General features: G+C 40.4%; 1 long non-coding RNA gene across 2 annotated transcripts in view; it reads right to left on the bottom strand.

Moving 5' to 3' along the window:
* Nucleotides 1-207: 207 nt before the first annotated feature.
* Nucleotides 208-19,838, bottom strand: part of LOC141371977 (uncharacterized) — a 160,091-nt gene continuing 140,460 nt past the window's right edge. The window contains exon 6 of one of the 2 annotated variants that reach the window (XR_012377342.1): nt 208-332. This is a non-coding gene — a long non-coding RNA (uncharacterized lncRNA). Of the gene's footprint in view, nt 333-6,234; nt 7,796-19,838 lie in introns of those variants that run through there. The other variant, XR_012377343.1, reaches the window with a different exon arrangement.

Below are 19,838 nucleotides of genomic sequence, written 5' to 3'. Positions count from 1 at the left end.
GCTGACATTGTCACAGAGTTGGCCAATGTTAGCCTTTTTAAAAATTTTTTAAAGATTTTATTTATTTATTTGACAGAGAGAGACATAGCGAAAGAGGGAACACAAGCAGGGGGAGTAGGAGAGGGAGAAGCAGGCTTCCCCACGGAGCAGGGAGCCCGAGGTGAGGCTCGATCCCAGGACCCCGGGATCACGGCCCGAGCCGAAGGCAGACGCTTAACGACTGAGCCACCCAGGCACCCCAGCCTTTTTGAAGTTAACTGCTGTCTCCATTTGTTGCCTTCTTGGAATTCTTTGAGCATGGACCTTGCTCTGTCGCCTGATGATCTCCCAATCTGTATAAAGAAAGTAATGTTGCCAACCTCACTGCAGCGATTTGAGGACTTAAAAGAGAAAAAATCTGGGAACAGCAACCTACACTGTATTTCGCTCTAGAAAGCCCTCAATATGCTGCCTGTCCATTCCAGCTTTGCCTCCTTCATTCCATCAATGAAATGCCTCTGACATGAACATGCTAGCATGACTACTAGAGAGAATACTTGGACATGGAACAGCAAGCAGGGATGAGCCCACATTTCCATGATGTGAGAGTGTGTGAATGTCACCGCTGTGTGCAGGAGGGGCTGTGGGATGCAGCTGGGGAAGAGGCACAGTGTTATTGTACGGATTCCAGTGACTGAGTGGGGACATGTGATCACATGCTGACCCCTCTCCCCTGCATTTCATTGTGCTTTCCCTTCTTCTCACGTTCCTATCTATTCCACACGCTGTCTGACCCCCTGACTCTCCTTCTAGTGGAATGTCAGAGAGAATGTGGACTCTGAGTCCTTAAAACAGGAGCTGATAGAGAAGAACCAAGAATGATGTCCAGTGTTGTATACGATTTCCTGGAACAAGAGTGAAGAGATCAGGATCCCATCACTGGGGACATTTCAGGTAAGTCATTACTCTTTTTGTGGTGTCTTCCATACAACAGGATAACAATCCACAATTCTCCAACCACCCAGGGATATTGTGGACTTTAAGTGTGATCCCCTGTGGGAAAGCAATCTGTGGCCATGGGTGGGAAGGAAGGACCAGTGCCCTTTTTAGTATTATATTAACAGGGACTCCACACATATGACAGAACTCTACATGGTAGGTGTTACATTAATGGTACACAAACATCAAGATGCTGAATTTAGGTTTTTCCCAGGTTTGGTCCCCATGGACTACCCCAACAAAGTCATCAAGGTGCTTGCTACAGCATCAGGTATATTGGCCCAACCAACGTCTACTGTATCCAAAACAGGGACGTGAGGTGGGAAGTGCCTACATTTTGAACAATTTCTCCTGTTTATGGTGGTATTGACCCACATTCGAAAAACACTGCTGTGGATTTGCAACCAGGGGCTCTTAAAATATTGAATCTTTTAATGTCTTATTTTGGCGTCACAGCCTTAAATATCTGTGACTATTTTCAGTGCATCAAAAAGGGAACAATTCTTTCTCTTCAGTCATACTTATTCAGTGTTTGATATGGGAGGTACTGTGATACTTTCCCAAGATTCGCATGACTAAGAACCACAAACTGTGGATTGAACAATAGAAGTTTGTTGTCTCACAGTTATGGGAGCTAGAAGCCTGAAACCAAGGTGGTCCCAGGGCCATGATCCCTCAGAATCTTTTTGGTGTATCTATCCCGCTTCTTCCCAGCTTCTGGTGGTTTGCTGGCAATGTGGGGATTTCTTGGCTTGCAGCTTTGTGACTGCAGTCTTTGCCTTCATCGTCACACGGTGTTATCCCTCTTCTGTCTTCACATGCCTGTCTTCTTATAAGGACACCAGTCGTAATGGCTCACGGATACGTCCTACTCCAATAGGACCTCATCATAACTAATTACATCCGGAACAACCATAGTTCCAAAGAAGGTTACGTTTGAAGTGCTGAGAGTTAAGACTTCAGTGTCTTGTTTGGCATGATGCAATGCAACCTATAACAGCCCCTGAACTAGTTGCTGTGGCTGCAGCACAGTGCACAAGACAAGACAGTGTCCCTGGTGCTTTGTTTCTAGCTTGGGAATACTGTCAGTAAGGTAAGGAAATCAATAAGCAGGACAATTGCATATGGATATGAGTGCTTTATTCTTTTTTATTTATATACTTTTTTTAGTTTTTGGATATGAGTGATGTAAAGACAACAAACTAATCCATTGAGTAGGAAATAATGAGGACAGGGATTATTGATGATGTTGTCAGTCAAGCACTTTTTCAGGAAGGGACATTTGAGCTGAGTCCTGAAGTCAAGAGGAAACCAACCCTGGACTGGCTTTTGTTTGTGATATGTGTGGCACCAGTCATTCCAGATGCAGATGACAAGTTCTAGTGGCTGGAACTTGGGAGACAGTGTGCAGATAGTGGAAGATGAGGTTCAAGGGCAGACAGGAGCCACATCATTTGGGTCATGGAAGGAGACTGCAGTTGATTTTGTTTGTTTACTGCGTGGAAGTGACATGATCTGATTTATATGCTCAGAGGTGACTCTAGCTGTTGTGTGGAAAGTGGACTGGACAGGTACCTGATGACTGTGGGGGTGGCCATTAGATGCATCTTGCAGAAATCCAGGAGAACGCCCAGCCTGGATTGGCCCAGCATTGGAGCAGTCTGCAGGGGACAGAGCTGGCTCAGCATAGGGTTTTTTGGAGGTAGGATATGTGCGACCTGCAGTAGCTGTGGGTGGGGATGTGTGACCATAAGGCAGGATCCTTGATGAGCCCTCAGCTTTTTATTCAGCCACATGCAGAAATGGTGGTGCTGTTTTCTATGATGGGTTGTTCAAAGAACTTTTGAGTCATTCTCATGATAACTAGGTATCCAACAATGGTTATAGTGAAAATTGGTGATTTAAAACATGCATGAGTTGATGAATAGGATTCAGATGTAAGACTATTAAGCTCTATTAAAGATGCATGAAAACTATCAAAAGTGTAAGAATCTGAACTTGCATGTATTTACAAAAACTTCTAGCATTTATCAAGCTATTACTGTGTGCCTTGCACTGTGCTCAGTGTGTTCATGTATGAACTCAATTAATTTTCAAAACAACGACCCCTGAGGCAGGGCTGATTGTTTTCCCTAGTTTATAGATGAGGGACACTGAGGCACAGAGAAGTTTTTTACTCTTTCAGGGTTCAGAGAGAGCCTGCTCTTCCAAACTCTACAGTAGAATTTTGAAAATTATGTGATTCCTGGTCATTCATCCTTGTAACAACCAAAGGACAAGGGTATATGTAAATATTTTTTGTTTTGAGGTATATTCAACATGCTATGTTATATTAGTTTTTGGTATACAACATATTGTCAACAATTCTATACATTACTCAATACTCACCAAGATAAGTGTAGTGACCATTTGTCACCAAACATTATTACAGTATTATTGCCCATATCTCAGATGCTATCTTTTATTCTCCATTATTTATTTATTTATTTTATAACTGAAAGTTGATGCAAATATAAATCGGATTGTTTTCTTAATTTTTCTTTCTGCTACTTCATTTTTACTGTATAGAGATGCAACAGATTTCTGTGTATTAATTTTGTATCCTGAAACATTAATGAATTCACCCATCAGTTTGAATAGTTTTTTGATGGAGTCTTTAGGGACTTCTATATATAGTATGGTGCTGTCTACAAATAGTGACAGTTTTACTTCTTCCTTACCAATTTGTATTACTTTTATTTCTTTTTCTTGTCTTAATGCTGTGGCTAGGGCTTCCAGTAGTATGTTGAATGAAAGTGGTGAGAGTGGACATCCTTGTCTTGATCCTGATCTTAGAGGAGAGGCTTTCAGTGTTTTGCCATTGAGTATGATGTTAGACACTTTCACAGCTAGGACCAAAACTCCAGAAGCAATGTGGGAAAGAGTGATATATTGAACATTAAAAAAACAAAAACCTTAGAGTAAACTGAAAAAGTAGAAATTGTAATATTTTAGGCCTGCCTCCCTGAAACAACTCTGAGGCTTCTTAAATGACATTTTATGTATCTAGATCATTTAGTCACATACTTCACATACATCCAGATACATTCATTCTATGGAAAAGGCATTGTCAATTAAACCTAATCATTACATGCAGTCCACCTGACTTCTAACCACCATCTATTCTTGTTTTCTTGGGATCCAAACACTCTGCATTTTACCTTTATTTTTTTCTTAGTGTTTTTATACCTTTCTTTACACACATCATGCATTTTTGTTACTGAAACTAGAGAGACTATGGATGAGCAAAGTGAAGCTCCCTGTGTTGTTCATTTTGAGCTTATGGAATGACATAAATAGCCAATGTGTCAAAACCTCGATTAAATAAACTCTTTTAAGAGTGAATACACAGAACTAGCACAGATTTAGCAGAGAACAGGGTGTTTACCCTCTGTTACTTCACCCTTGTACAGGCTGCCCAGACCCTCCTTCACCCACTGCCTGTCACTCCCTGTCCATGACACAGGACACAGCTGTTCAGACTCTGCTGTGATGCTCCACCCTCTCTCAGTCACCTACCTCCTGTTTTGCCCTGCACTGCCACGGCATACCTGCTACTATGACCATGGCACTCCACTGGTTCCTGGTGTTTCATTGTCAGCAGAAACCCAGAGTATATGTTTTCATAATCTCCCTTTGCACCGAACAGGTTTTTGTTTTTCAGAGTTAAAAATAATTCTGTATAGGTTCAAATCCTGAGTTTTGAGGGAAATTATTGTTATTTTATTTTACTCCTGGTAGACAAGGCTAAGAGAGGTGTTTGATTATGGTAGTCCTTTGGTGCCACCTTGTGATAAAAGCCTGAACTGCTGCTTGACCAGTAAGGCACAGGAAAAGTGGGAGGAAAGGTCTGTGACCCGAATCCCACAGACAGAGCTTTCTGAAAGTCAGGATGGAAAGGGCGGTGTTCCTTGGGTATAGCATATTGACAGCCATTCGCTGGACACATCAAATAATGGAATCACACAGCTTTTTGCATTTTTTGGCTTCTTTCACTTAGTTTAACGTTTTCAAGGTTCATCCATGCTACGGCAGGTATTAGTACTACATTCTCCTTTTTTAAAAAATAGTGCCACGGGGCGCCTGGGTGGCTCAGATGGTTACGCGTCTGCCTTCGGCTCAGGTCATGATCCCAGGGTCCTGGGATCGAGCCCCGCATCAGATTCCCTGCTTGGCGGGAAGCCTGCTTCTCCCTCTCCCTCTCCCACTCTCCCTGCTTGTGTTCCCTCTCTTGCTGTGTCTCTCTCTGTCAAATAAATAAAATCTTACTAAAAAAATAAAAAATAAAAAAATATTGCCAAATAATATGCTACATTTTATCTATCTACTTATTAATTGGTGGATATTTTGGTTCTTTCCACTATTATGAATAATGATGCTACGTCCATTCGTGTACCGGTTTTTAAGTAGACGTATGTTGTCATTTCTCCTGGCTGTGTACCTAGAGTGGAATTGCTGGATCCCGTGGTAACTCTCTGTTGAAATGTCTGAGGAATGTTTTCATGACCCTGACCGTCTTGGGGAGTACAGGCATAGGCTGTTAATTTTCTCCTGATTAGACGGCAGTTAGAAGTTTTGGCAAAGAAGGCCACAGAATTGAAGTGCCCTTCTCATCACCTCCCATTTAGGAGGAAGTGATACCCACTTGACCTCACTGTGCCACTGGGGATATTGACCCTTATTAACAGGGTTCAGGTGGTGTTTGTATAGCTTCCCCAGTGTACAGTAACTTCAATTCACCTACTCAATTCTTTGGAAAAGAATCACTAGGTCTGCCCTGGCCTTGGATTTGTAAATTGGAATTTCGTCTCACCTCATGGAGGCGGGGTATCTACGTGTATTATTTGGAATTATTTGATAAGGACAACTTTTTATTAATTCAAACATTTTTACATTTATATTTATTTATATATTTAGATTCGTGTATGATATTTTGTAGATTTTTTTTTCATGGAAACATCCCCAAGGAAAGTCTAGCATCATGATTTCTATGGTGCAGAAAAAGAATTTTAACTGAACACTCAGAAGCCTGCAAAAGAATTCTCTATCTCCACCATTATTTATCACCACCATTATATTGTCTAAATATGGCATATTAGAAAATGTGTTCAGTCGATATATTTAACCATATCAGAAATTGGAACATTATAATTACACACTATTTTATTTCATACTTGTAATCTTTATTTTATTCCATACTGGTAATCTTTTAAAAGAAATAAAAAAAAACAGATAAGACAGAGGTTATTGAAATGACCATAAAGATTATTGCTAACGTGTATAAAATATGTTTGAACAAATTCTTTTCAATGAATAGATGTATGTAGCGTAAAATTTACATATTTGTCAGCCCATATAGATGCAAGAAAGTATATCTAAAGACATACGTTACATGGAATGTGTATAAAATAAATTTCTGAAATTAAAAATATATGATTATTATTTTCTTAATTACTTGACTATTCTTCAGTTAAATATGTATGTAGGAAACAAAACAAGCAATTCCTATGGTTTGGTTTTTATCATCATCAAGGCACAACATTTTCCTTTATAAAAGAAAGAAAGGCTAATATTTCTATTTTCCCTTCTTGGGGACAGTTTCATAACTCCACCTTGTTATAGTCACATATTAAATATTTACTATAATCTTAAATCTGAAGAGAATCCCGTATGTTTTTCTACTTCAGTGTATACGAATTGGATAATTTGGTGATTCACAAAAGAAATGGTAATCTACATGATTCCTAAACAGAAGTCTTCTTTAATATATATTAGGTATTAAATATTCAAGAAAGTATTTCCCAAACGTTCATAAATGTTTCATATATTTATGTCAAATAAAAGATAATTTAAATTGATAAACAAATAAATGGCTGAACATAACAAGCCAGATGAGAATAAAATGCAACCTGTATGATTCCACGGACATAAAATTATAGGAAATCAAAACTAATCTACTGACAAAAGATTGGTGGTCGCTTGGGGATGGGGCATGGTGTGGTTGGCAACTATAAATCTAAATGTGATGTCCTGGGAATATAATCATAATGATGTTTAAGAATTTCCGATTATTATAAGCGATATTACTTGGTATCACGATAATAGGGCAAAGACCCACAGGTCATTATTATTTTATAAAATTACAAATCCTTTTAACTGACATTTTAAACTAACACTTGAAAAATTTTAGGCTCCTAAAAATTTCTCTTTACCAAACAGATAAAACCACGGTTACCAGGAAAGAAGACATGTTAGAATCTCAAATTGCTAGGAACCCTTCAAACTAACGCATATTTTCACATTCTCAGAGAGAACGTAGGATTAATCATTTCTACAGCAAGAAAAAATATATGTGTATTTATTGCAAGTGCATGTTAAAGAACAAGTGTTCGTCAAGTTGGAACCATTCACTGCTTTCAGACAATGGCAGATTTCTCTAAGATGGGGCTCAAGGGCTATTACACCAAGCTTGTAGCTGCTGACCAAATGAAATTCCACCTGCTAAACCTCTTCTCCCATCATGAGATCAAAGTGACTTCTCTACATTCAGCCTAGTTTGTGAGCCTTACTGGAGCTGTTATACTACATGATATTCTTCATATCAATGAACCCACTTGATCCAGGGTTCATATCCCACCAGGGATGTGAAGTTTTGGGGTCTCCTGAGGACTGCTGCCCTTGAGTCTGGAATGGAAGCTTCAGCAGCCATCAGGACACAGAACCTCACAACCTGACTCCTTGAGGCACCTGATATGAGCTGGGCCACTGTCGTGAAGAGCTGCACAGGGAGAGACAGATCCAGAAATCACTATGCTTTACTGGAGTAACTACATGCTTGGCACCATGCTAGGCACTAGTTTAGTGACATGACCCTGATGCAATTGGGTCATGATCATGACAACCACATGTTATAACAGACTTCTCACAGGGCTTTTTTCTTTTCCTTTCTTCCTTCCTCCTCTAATGACAAAATTGAAGAGGGGTAAGAAGTGGCCTGAATTCATATAGGCATTCATGATCCCACAGTAGCCACAGGGCCATGGGCTTGCTCATGTGTATCACTGAGGGTTCTCAGCAATCCTGTGGGTGAAGCATTCTCATCCCCATTTGACAGACATGAAAGCTGGGACTCAGAGGCCTTACCTGTCTTCCCTCCTGCACCCCTCTCTGCCTTTAGAGGAAAGCAGCTCTAGGACACTCCTGAAACAGGACCCACACTCACTGGAGTTGGCAGGAACCCATGACTACCTTTCAGACATCCAGGGCATGGAGCCCCAAAGGTGGAAGGAGGAGACTTGGTTCTGAATCCCTTTGTTTCCCCACACCCCAGGACAGATCCGCAACCCCCTCCAAGATCCGCCCTCAGCTGAGTCTCAAGCACTTAAAGGAAGTACTTGCTCTTCTTGTCAGGCGGTGATTGTGTCTATTACAATGTCATCACGATCCTCACAATGACATCAGGTCTCCTTGGTGACCCTCAGGCCAGTCCCATACACCCTCAGTGCCTTCCATCTTGAAGCCATCAGTTCCAGAGCCCTGAGAAACTGCATCCTCTTAGCCACTGAACACCATGGGTTCATCAGCTTCAAAGAAGAGAGCTCTGCTTTGGCACATAAAAATCTGTGACTTCACAGCACATCTTAGACACTTCTTACATCCATCCATCTATCCATTCATCCATTTATCTAATTAAGAGGCATTAAGACCAAACTCTACACCATTTGGTTATGTTTAGGGCTTCCCCAGAATGGAAACAAGGACGTCAGGTATGGATAGGGTAGTGTAGTCAATTTAGATGTTAAATCTAAGAAGAGATGGTTCCTTCCCATTAGGATTTCAGCCTGATGCAGTCTCTTAGAATTAATGATTTTAAAATTTGCTTGAATCCTTGGGACCCTGCCTACATCTCTAGTTGCAGCCCCTTTACATATATTCTCACCTTTGCACCAAAATTCTAAGAAGAATTCTCAATACTCAATGCATATTTCCCGGCACCTGTCCTACAACTCAGTCTTCATCCCTCATGCAACCAGGCCATGTTCTCTCTTGCTTCCATAGGAATTACCCTTGGCCAAGTCAACTATCATCTCTCTGTCACATGTAGAGATCAGGAATGTCGAAATGATTGTGCAAATGAAGACAAAGTATTTTCCCACAGGGAAAGGATTTGCTTCCTCCAGGAAAGAATACAGTTGCTTGAGTAAGACAGGGATTGTATTTCAATGCAGTCAGGTTACCTAAAAGTTAGAGCTGTAAAGGACCTTCCATAGAGTCAGGGTCAGATAACTATGTGTCCACCAGCAATTGCCCTCTCTCCCTTTTTACATAGATATGTGAACTCTCTTATCCAGAATAACTGGGAAATGAGGTCTTTTCTTCAACTGAGTATCCATCTACAGTGTGGCATCATTGATTTATCAATGGATTTCATATATTCTGAACCCCAGATCAAGACCTCACCCTTTTTCACCTGTCCTTGATGACCCAAAAGACACTTTAGAATCCAGCCAGGTCTCAAGGTCACTGGTTTTTGATGGACAAAATTAAGTGATGTAGATGGTTGGTTAATCTGTCCTGACTCTGGAAAGTGTTTCTTTGAATAAGGTTTTGACATACTTACTCTGTATGTCATTCTGTGGGCATAAAATAAGCACCACAGGGAGCTTCACTTTGCTGATCCATAGTTGCTACATTTTTGGTAATGAAAATGTATTATTTGTGGAAAAAGACTTACAAAAACACTAACACAAGATTAAAGGTAAAGTGCAGCACATTTGGATCCCAAGAAAACATGGATTTACTGTGGTAGAAGTCAGGATGACTGATCACAGAAGTATGTAGTAATTGACAATGCTCTTTGAACAGACTGCATTTTTGCAAAGTTTTGTATATTACCATTAGCCTCAGTTTTCTATCTGATTTTCATTACTAGAATCAATAACTGGAAAATTTAAAACGTATCAATAATAACTATTTCCAGGTAAGTCACCCAGTACACACTTCTCACATTTCTTCTAGTTTTGGACATAAAGGGGATCTCATCTCAGAGAACAATCCTTGCTGCACACCCACCAGCTCACGCATTCCCCTTTTTTTTGCTGAGAAGCTCCAACTCTCACGACAGTTACAAGGTTAAGTGCTCCTCTGATTTTTGACATAGTGCTTTTGGGTCTTCAAAAAAAAAATAGAGGTATGCAATTCCTTCTTAAATATGGCTTCCAAGTGGAGGTCTTTGACCAAGAGCTCCTCTTTGACTTCATCAAGTGTCCCTGGTGATCTGGGAGCTCCAAAGCTTCCCACTCTCTCTTGAAAACTTTGTTGGTGTCTGCAGGCATGGCCATTGGTGACTCCAGCCATCTGCTCCTGCATCATTCCTCATTGGTCTGTGGCATTATCTTGGGCCAAATCAGAGTAATTGCTCTAAAGTCCAAAGACACGGGGGAAGTCCAAGGATAGAAACCTGACCCAGGATGCATCTAATGTGAGTAGCTGGATTCTTTGCTGTAGCATAGGTTTAAAATAAATGGTGAGTGGATCACTGATATGAGGAATTCTTAATCTCAGGAAACAAACTGAGGGTTGCTGGAGTGGTGGGGGGGTGGGAGGGATGGGGTGGCTGGGTGATAGACATTGGGGAGGGTATGTGCTGTGGTAAGTGCGGTGAATTGTGTAAGACTGTTGAATCACAGACCTGTACCTCTGAAACAAATAATACATTATATGTTAAAAGAAGAAGAAGAAGAAGAAGAAGAAGAAGAAGAAGAAGAAGAAGAAGAAGGAGGAGGAGGAGGAGGAGGAGGAGGAGGAGGAGGAGGAGGAGGAGGAGGAGGAGGAGGAGGAGAAGAAGAAGATAGCAGGAGGAGAAGAACGAAGGGGGGAAATCGGAGGGGGAGATAAACCATGAGAGACTATGGACTCTGAGAAACAAACTGAGGGTTCTAGAGGGGAAGGGGTGGGGGGATGGGTTAGCCTGGTGATGGGTATTAAAGAGGGCACGTTCTGCATGGAGCACTGGGTGTCATACGCAAACAATGAATCATGGAGCGCTACATCAAAAATAATGATGTAATGTATGGTGATTAACGTAACATAATAATAAAAAAATAAAATAAATGGTCAGTGGAAACGGGACCTTGTTTGTGACAGAGCCTAAAAACGTCATGCACCTTATTCAGATTAAGTGTTTCCAGAATGACTATCCAGAGCTGCACAGACTTAGCAAACCTTCTATATTACTTAATACTGTCCAGCAAAAATCAATGATCCTGAGACACTTTTGGATTCTCAAGTGCCTTTGGGATCATGAAAGACAAGTTAAATAACATGAGATTTTGATCTAGATTTAATAATATATCAGATCCAATGAGAAATCAATGTGCTGTACTTTATAAGCCTACTCAGGCTTGAAGAAAAGACCTAATTTCCCGGTTATGCAAGATAAGAGAGAGCTTACATATATATGTGAAGTAAGGAAGGGCAATCGCTGGCAGAAACATAGTTAAGGGTTGCCCTGGAAATATTCCATCTGCCTTAACTGTCCCGAGGAAGTGTCAGGGTACCCTTTTTGTACCAAGTGATGAATGTAAATTTCTGTGTGTGTGTGTGTGTGTGTGTGTGTGTGTGTGTGTGTGTGTGTGTTTCTATATCCCCATCCAGCTCTACCACCTCCATACATTCCACAGTTGCAGCATTATTCTCAGTTCAGACAGGAGCTGGACCTCCAATCTCAGGCTTAGATATCCCAAGAAAAGTACTTTTTTAAATCTTAGAAAAGTGATGGATACAGAGGGATTGTACCAGTTAAACAAAAATTCAGCTGTAAAAATCCAGAAAGCCGCTGATCCCATAAAGTCAAGCTCCCAACCTCCTTCCTCCCTCCCCATTGCTGAGTCCCCTGGTCTGAGACTCTCAGAGGCTCTATCTTAAGTGTGAACACTGGGTGGCATCATATTTCCTCCATTTTTTTTCAATAATGAAAAGGAGTACATTTTACAAAGGGTAAAAAAATATCACGAAGTGGTTTGTTTACCATGATACCAATTCTGCTTGGAAAATTCATATGTATATTAAAGTAATTCCATATAGTGTTGAACCAAAACTACATCAAGCTCATTGATTTACAGCTTTCCTCATCACTATCAGCTGACGCTCACTGTGGATTCTTCAGAGAGACCCTATCAGAGAACAGGGCATTCATCATCCATTCTCCCACCCTTGTACAGGCTGCCCAGACCGTCTCCCACCCCTTGTCTGTCAGCCCCCGTCCATGACACAGGACACAGCTGTGCAGACCCCGCTCTGCTGCTCCATCCTCTCTCAGGCTCCTACCCCCTGTTCTCATCTGCACAGCCCTTCACACACCTGTCCCAGATTGCCAAAGCATGCCACTGCCACCTAAGGTTTCATCCTCTGCAGGCCCAGGAGTATATTTTTTACAGTCTTGTTTTACCCCTATCTGTTTTTTCAGACAGAATTAGAACATTCTACATAGCTTCAAAACCTGGGTTTTAAAGGTTATGTTTATTTTTTTACTCCTTGCAGACACTTAGGAAAGTTTGATGATGGTGGTACGTTGGTACCACCTTGTGACAAAAGTCTAAACTACAGCATGAACGTTTGTGGAGCCTGAAAGTGGGAAGAGAGGCTGTGACCCAACCCTACTAGATCTTTCTGGAAGTCAGGATAGAAAGGAGGGAATTCCTTGGACACAACTATACTGATAGCCTCTTTCTGGATATTTCATATAAATGGAATTACACAATAGATGGTCTTTTGCATATGTGACTTCTGTCACTGGCATAATGTTTTCAAGATTCATCCATGTTGTAGCATGTATCGTCAGTACTTCATTTTTTTATTAACAAATAATGTGCCTCACTTTTTATCTATTCATTAAATGGTTGACATTTGGGTTGTTTCCACTTTGGGATATTATGAATAATGATTCCATCTTTGTACATGCATATACTAGTTCTTATGTAGACATATGTTGTCATTTGTCCTGGCTGTGTACCTAGGAGTGGAGTTGCTGAGTCATATAGTAACTCTGTTGAACTGTTTGAGAAACTCCTAGACTGTTTTCATGACCCTGACAGTCTTCAGGAGTGCAGGTGTAGTCAGTTATTTTTCTCCTGATTAGACAGACTGTGGTTATGGGTTAGAATACCACAGTTGAAGTCTCCTTCTCATCACCTCACATTAAGAAGGACATAAGACCCATCTGATATCATTGGGTCATTAAAGACGCTGACCCTCATCACAGGGTTAAGGTGGTGTTTGTCTAATATCTCCAGTGTACAGTAACTATTTTCCATTCACCCACTCTATTCTTTAGAAGGAAGTCACTAATTCTGTCCTGCCTTCAGAGGTGGGAGGGAGATTAAAGTTCACCTCATGGAGGCAGAGTATCTATACATATTATTTTAAATTATATGATAAAGACAGTTTGCCACTTGTGACCCATTTTTATTAATTAAACCATTTATGTATATCAGTATGGATTCATATTTACTTATTTTCTCATTTAAAAAAAAATGAACCCATCCAAAAAGTTTTAGCGTCATGATTTCTATGGTGAAGAAAAAAAGAATTTTGACTCAGCAGGCAGGAAACTATAAAAGAGTTCCCTATCTCTGCCATTATGTATCACCACCATTTATTGTCTGAATATGGTATATTAGAAAATGCATTTAGGCAATATATTTAAGCGTGTGGAATTTGGAACAACAGTATGTATTGAGACAATTTTATTCCATGCTTGGTTTCATAAAAGAGAAATAAAAAAACTGATAATACAGAGGTTACTGAAATGAGCATAATGTTATTGCTAACATGGACAAACATTAGCATAATCTTTTTTTTAAAGAATTTAGTTGTTTATTTGAGAGAGAGAGAGAGAGAGAGAGAGAGAGAGCACACGCGAGAGAGCGGAAGAAGCAGGCTCCCCTCTGAGCAGGAAGCCTGATGTGGGGCTCTGTCCCAGAATCCTGGGATCATGACCTGAGCCCAAGGCAGACAGTTGCTTAGTCGACTGAGTTACCCAGGCCCCCCTGCATAATCCTTTTCAATGAAGCAAAATATGAGCTATGCTGGAGAATATATGGGCTTCATTTGAAAACTCACTGTCTAAAGCATAACCCTCCAGTTAGCTTACCCTAACACTGCAGAAAAGATTCAAATCTCTAGCATTTGCATAACAAATTGCACTGCAATAGAATCCTTGTCTATACCCAAGCAATTGAATTCTATTATTGGAAAAGGACATTCCTTTCTCTTGGGGAAATGTTTTTGTGTTTCCATTGGAACAATCATTTCAACGTTCCTGATCTGTGCATGTGACAAAGAGGCGGTGTGGAATTGTCAAGTGTAATCTCTGTAGGAGCATGGGGGAACACATCCCCGTTAGATAACGGATGAAGATGCAGTTGGAGGGGAGAATCGGGGGATTTCATTTGCTTATCAAAAATTCTTAGAATTTCAGTTCAAAAGCGAGAATATATGCAAAGAGAGCAGTAATTAAAGATGGAGACAGGGGCCCAGGGTATTAGAGCTTACTTTTAAATCATCACTTATAAGAGACTTGATCAGGTTGAAATCTTCATGGGTAGGAGCCATCTCTTCTTAGATTTCACTTCTGAATTCACTTGTCCCACCCTTTCTGCACTTTACTTCCTTGTTTTCATTCTGGAGAAGTGTAAAAGTTAACCAAAGGGATGGTGTAGAGTTTGGTTTTAATGCATGTTAACCGGATGAGCGGATGAACAGATGGGTGGATGGATGCAGGAGGTGTCAAATATGGCTGCGGTAGTATATATGTAGTTTATATGTTTCTAGGAATTTATCCATTTCTTCCAGGTTCTCCAATTGTTGGCATATAGTTTTTCATAATATTCTCTTATAATTATATTTCTGTGGTGTTGTTATTTCTCCTCTCTCATTTGTGATTTTAATTATTTAAGTCCTTTCTCTTTTTTCTTTCTTTTCTTTTCTTTTTTTAGGGAGAGTGCAAGGAGGCGGGGTGGGGGCAAAGGGAGAGAGAATCTTAAACAGGCTCTATGCTCAGCACAGAGCCCAATGCAGGGCTCAATCTCATAACCCTGAGATCATAACCTGAGCCAAAATCAAGATTTGGATGCTAAAAAAAAAAAAAAAAAAAAAAAGAGTTGGATGCTAAACTGACTGAGCCACCTAGTCACCCCCTTTCTCTCTTTTTTGGATAAGTCTGGCTAGATGTTTATCAATCTTGTTGATCTTTTCAAAGAACCAGTTTCTGGTTTCATTGATCTCTTCTATTGTTTTTTATAGTTTCTGTATCATTTATTTCTGCTCTTGTCTTTATTTTTCCTTCCTTCTGCTGGTTTTAGGTTTTGTTTGTTGCTCTTTTTCTAGCTTCCTTAGGGATAAGGTTAAGTTGTTTATTTGAGAGTTTTCTTGCTTCTTGAGGTAGGCCTGTATTGCTGTAAACTTCCCTCTTAGAACCACTTGTGCTGCATCCCAAAGGTTTTGGACTGCTGTGTTTTCATTTTCATTCATTTCAGTGTACATTTTTATTTCCTCTTTTATTTCCTGGTTGACCCATTCTTTGTTTAGTAGCATATTCTTTAACTTTCATGTATTTGTGGTCTTTCCAGATTTTTTTCTTGTGGTTGACTTCTAGTTTCATAGCATTGTGGTCCAAAAAGATGCATGGTATGACTCTGATCTTCTTGAATTTGTTAAGGCTTGTTTTGTGGGCTAAGATGTGATCTATTCTGGCGAAAGTTCCATGTCCACTCGAGAAGAATGATATTCTGTTGTTCTAGGATGGAATGTTCTGTATGTATCTGCAAAGTCCATCTGGTCCCATGTGTCATTCAAAGCCATTGTTTCTTTGTTGATCTTCTGCTTAGATTATCTGCCCATTGCTGTGAGTAGGGTGTTGAAGTCCCCTACTATTATTGTATTATTATCAATGTGTTTCTTTAATTTGGTTATTAATTGGTTGTTATAATTGGCTGTTTCCAAACTAGGAGCATAAATATTTATAATTGTTAGATCTGCTTGTTGGGTAGACACTTTAAGTATGATATAGTGGCCCTCTTCATCTCTTGCTACAGTCTTTGGTTTAAAATCTAATTTGTCTGGTATGAGGATTGCTACCCCAGCTTTCTTTTGATATCCATTAGCATGATAAATTGTTCTCTATCCCCTCACTTTCAGTCCGGAGGTGTCTTTAGGTCTAAAATGAGTCTCTTGTAGACAGCATATGGATGGGTCCTGCTTTTTCATCCAAACTGATATCCTGTGTCTTTTGATTGGAGCATTTAGCCCATTTACATTCAGAATAACTGTTGAAAGATATGAATTTAGTGCCATTGTACTACCTGTAAAAATCCCTGTTTCTGTAGGTTGTCTCTGTTTCTTTCTGGTCTATGTGACTCTTGGGCTGTCCCTTCACGTACAGGATCCCCCTTCATATTTCTTGCAGGGCTGACTTAGTGATCACATGTTCTTTCAGTGTCTGTCTTTCCTGGAAGCTCTTTATCTCTCCTTTCGTTCTGAATGACAGCCTTCCTGGATAAAGTATTCTTGGCTACATGGTTTTCTGGTTTAGAAGCCTGAATATATCATGCCAGCCCTTTCTGGCCTGCCAGGTCTCTGTGGATAGGTCTGCTGACAGTCTAATGCTCCTACCCCTGTAGGTTACAACCTCTCATCTCGAGCTGCTTTCAGGATTTTCTCTTTGTCTCTGAAATTTGCAAGCTTCACTGTTATATGCTGGGGTGTTGATCTATTTTTATTGATTTGGGGAGGGGCCCTCTCTACCTCTTGGACTTGAATGCCTGTTTCTTCCCCAGATTAGGGAAGTTCTCAGCTATGATTTGCTCAAATATACCTTCTGGCCCTCTCTCTCTTTACTCTTCTTCAGGCATCCCAATAATTCTAATATTGTTTCATTTTATGACATCACTGATTTCTTGAAGCCTCCCCTCATGGTCCATTAGTTGTTTTTTTTCTCTTTTCCTCAGCCTCCTTCCTTTTCATCACTTGTCTTCTGTGTCACTTACTCTCTCCTCTGCCTCATTTACCCTAGCTGTTAGAGCATCCAATTTAGACTGCATCTCAGTTAGAATATTTTAACTTTGGCCTGATTAGATCTCATTTCTGCACTGAGATTCTCTAGCATCTTTTATGCTTTTTTCAAGTCCAACTAGTAACTTTATAATTGTTATCCTGAATTCCAGCTCTGACATTTTACTTATATCCATATGGATTAGATTTGTGGCAGAGTATTACCTCTGGTTCTTTCTTTTGTTGTGAATTTCTCCTTTTAGTCACTTTGCCCAGAGAAGAATGGATGAACGTGTGAACAAAATAAAAAATATCAACCACGACCAGAACAAAATACACACTTTGGACAGATCTGAAGAGCTCAGAAACCAAAAAAGAAAAAAAAAGGGGGGGGGCGAGAATATAATCTCACAGGTTGGACAAAACCGGGTGATCCACTTGGTCCTGAGTGTATTTTGGTCTGTGTGTTAGAAGACACTAAATCCCAAAATTGTAAAGAAAGCAAAACTTATACACACACACACACACACACACACACACACACACACACACACACACAAAGATTGAATAGCGTGAAAGGAAGCCAAAAGCGAAGAATATACCTATAAAAAGTAAATTTAAAAAAATGAAAGTTAAAAAAGACTTAAAAACAAAGTTGATAAAATAAACTAGTTGAAAAGGGAAAAAAGGAAAATAATGCAAAATTTTAAACTGGAAGATAAACAAATCATGAGAAAAAAACCTCGAATTCTATATACTATATCCTATATACTAGCGCTGGTGTTTTGCAGTCCTGTGAGGTCTGTAAACTTGCTGTTCGCCTGTTCTTTCAGGTGTTCTTCTGGGGGTGGGGCCTGCTGCACTGATTCTCAGTGCATGGAGTTGCATGGCCCCTTGCTAGGGGGCCCGGGCTTCAGCGTAAGCTCTTTCTGGTTGCTCTGTGTGGCTTTTATTCCCTGAAGGCTTTCTGCACCTCTTTAGAGGATCAAAATAAAAATGAACGCTCCCAATCTCCAGCCCTAGAACTGTAAGACTGTGGTCCCCTCTCTTCAGTAAACCCTCAGAGATAAGCCGTCTTCACTTTTGTGTGTACCAAACTCTGCAGACTCCTGCAGTGCATGCCCACACCTATCCTCCTGGGGGAAGGTGGAGGATCTGGCCTTCCTGCACTTTGCAGGGCTCCAGCCCAGAGAGTGGTCACCTGATCATGTGTGCACCTGCTCTGCCCCTCCCTGGAGAAGTCGGATAATCACCCCGTTCCTTTCCTTTAGCAGGGCCCCTGCTCTGAAAGCGGTCACCCCATCAGACTGTGGCTCATGGTTTATAGTGAACCAAGCTGAGAGCCCCCTCCCGGACTCACTAACCTAACCAGTTTCACCGCTCCAATGCTTGGGATCTTTACGGGCTCAGGCACCCCTGTTCTTTCTGTGATTCCGGGGATCCTGAGACCACACTGTCCCACCTAGAATTCTGCCCCATTTCTCCACCTGAACTCCTTTCAGGCAGGGATATCTCTCACTGGAGCAGATTTCTAAGGGTTCTGGTTTTGAGCTCCAGGGCTATATCACTTTCTGGTGGCTGGCTTACAGAGGCTCCCTCTCCCCACCATTTATCTTCCAATATATCCCCTCAGATTCATTTCTCCACACCTCCTACCTTGCAAAAAGTGGTCGCTTTTCTACCTGTAGAGTTTCAACAATTCTTCTCTTACGTCTCAGGTTGAATTCATGGGTGTTCAGAATGATTTGATAGTTCTCTAGCTAGATTCAAGGGACCAGATGAAACAAGGTCTCCTACTCTTCTGCCAGCTTGCCTCCCCTCTCAGAAAGGATAGTTATCTCAACAAATGGTTCTGAGACAAGTGGGTCTCCAGATGCACAAACATCAACTATGATCCGTGTATTGCACCATAAACAAAAGTCAACCAAAAATTTATCACAGACATAAATATAAAAGCTAAAATTATAAAACTGTTAGAAGAAAATAGAGGATAAAATCCCTCTGGCCCTATGTTAGATGAATATTCCTTAGACATGACATCAACAGCAAAATCAAAATCATAAATGAATAAGCTGAAAAACTAGAATTCCTTAAGCTTAAAGACTGGTTCTTCCACACTTACTGTTGAGAGAATTAAAAGACAAGCCGCTGCCTGGAAGAAAATCTATGCCACCCCAATGTTTATAGCAGCAACGTCCACAAAACCCAAAATATAGAAAGAGCCCAGATGTCCATCAACAGATGAATGGATAAAGAAGATGTGGTGTATATATATACAATGGAATATTACTCAGCCATCAAAAAAATGAAATCTTACCATTTGCAATGACATGGATGGAACTAGAGGGTGTTATGTTAAGCAAAATAAGTCAAACAGAGAAAGACAATTATCATATGATTTCACTCATATGTGGCATTTAAGAAACCAAACAGAGGATCACAGGGGAAAGGAGGCAAAAATAAAATAAGATGAAATCAGAGAGCGAGGCAAACCATAAGAGACTCTAAACTATAGGAAACAAACCGAGGGTTGCTAGAGGGGAGGTGGGTGGGGGGATGGGGTAACTGTGTGATGAGTATTAAGGAGGGCATGTGATGTAATGAGCACTGGGTATTATATGCAAATGATGAATCACTGAACTCGACCTCTGAAACTAATATACACTATATGTTAATTAATTGAATTTAAATAAAATTTTCAGGAAAAAAGAAAAATGTATGCAAATCATATATCTGATACAGGGCTTGTATCCAGAATAAAAAAATATCAC

Source organism: Callorhinus ursinus, unplaced genomic scaffold (assembly GCF_003265705.2).
Source record: "Callorhinus ursinus isolate GAN/ISIS: 27379988/994484 unplaced genomic scaffold, GSC_fseal_2.0 scaffold156, whole genome shotgun sequence".
NCBI classification, from domain to species: domain Eukaryota; kingdom Metazoa; phylum Chordata; class Mammalia; order Carnivora; family Otariidae; genus Callorhinus; species Callorhinus ursinus.
The sequence above is the reverse complement of the archived record's forward strand: the minus strand, read 5'-3'. Positions and strand labels throughout refer to the sequence as shown.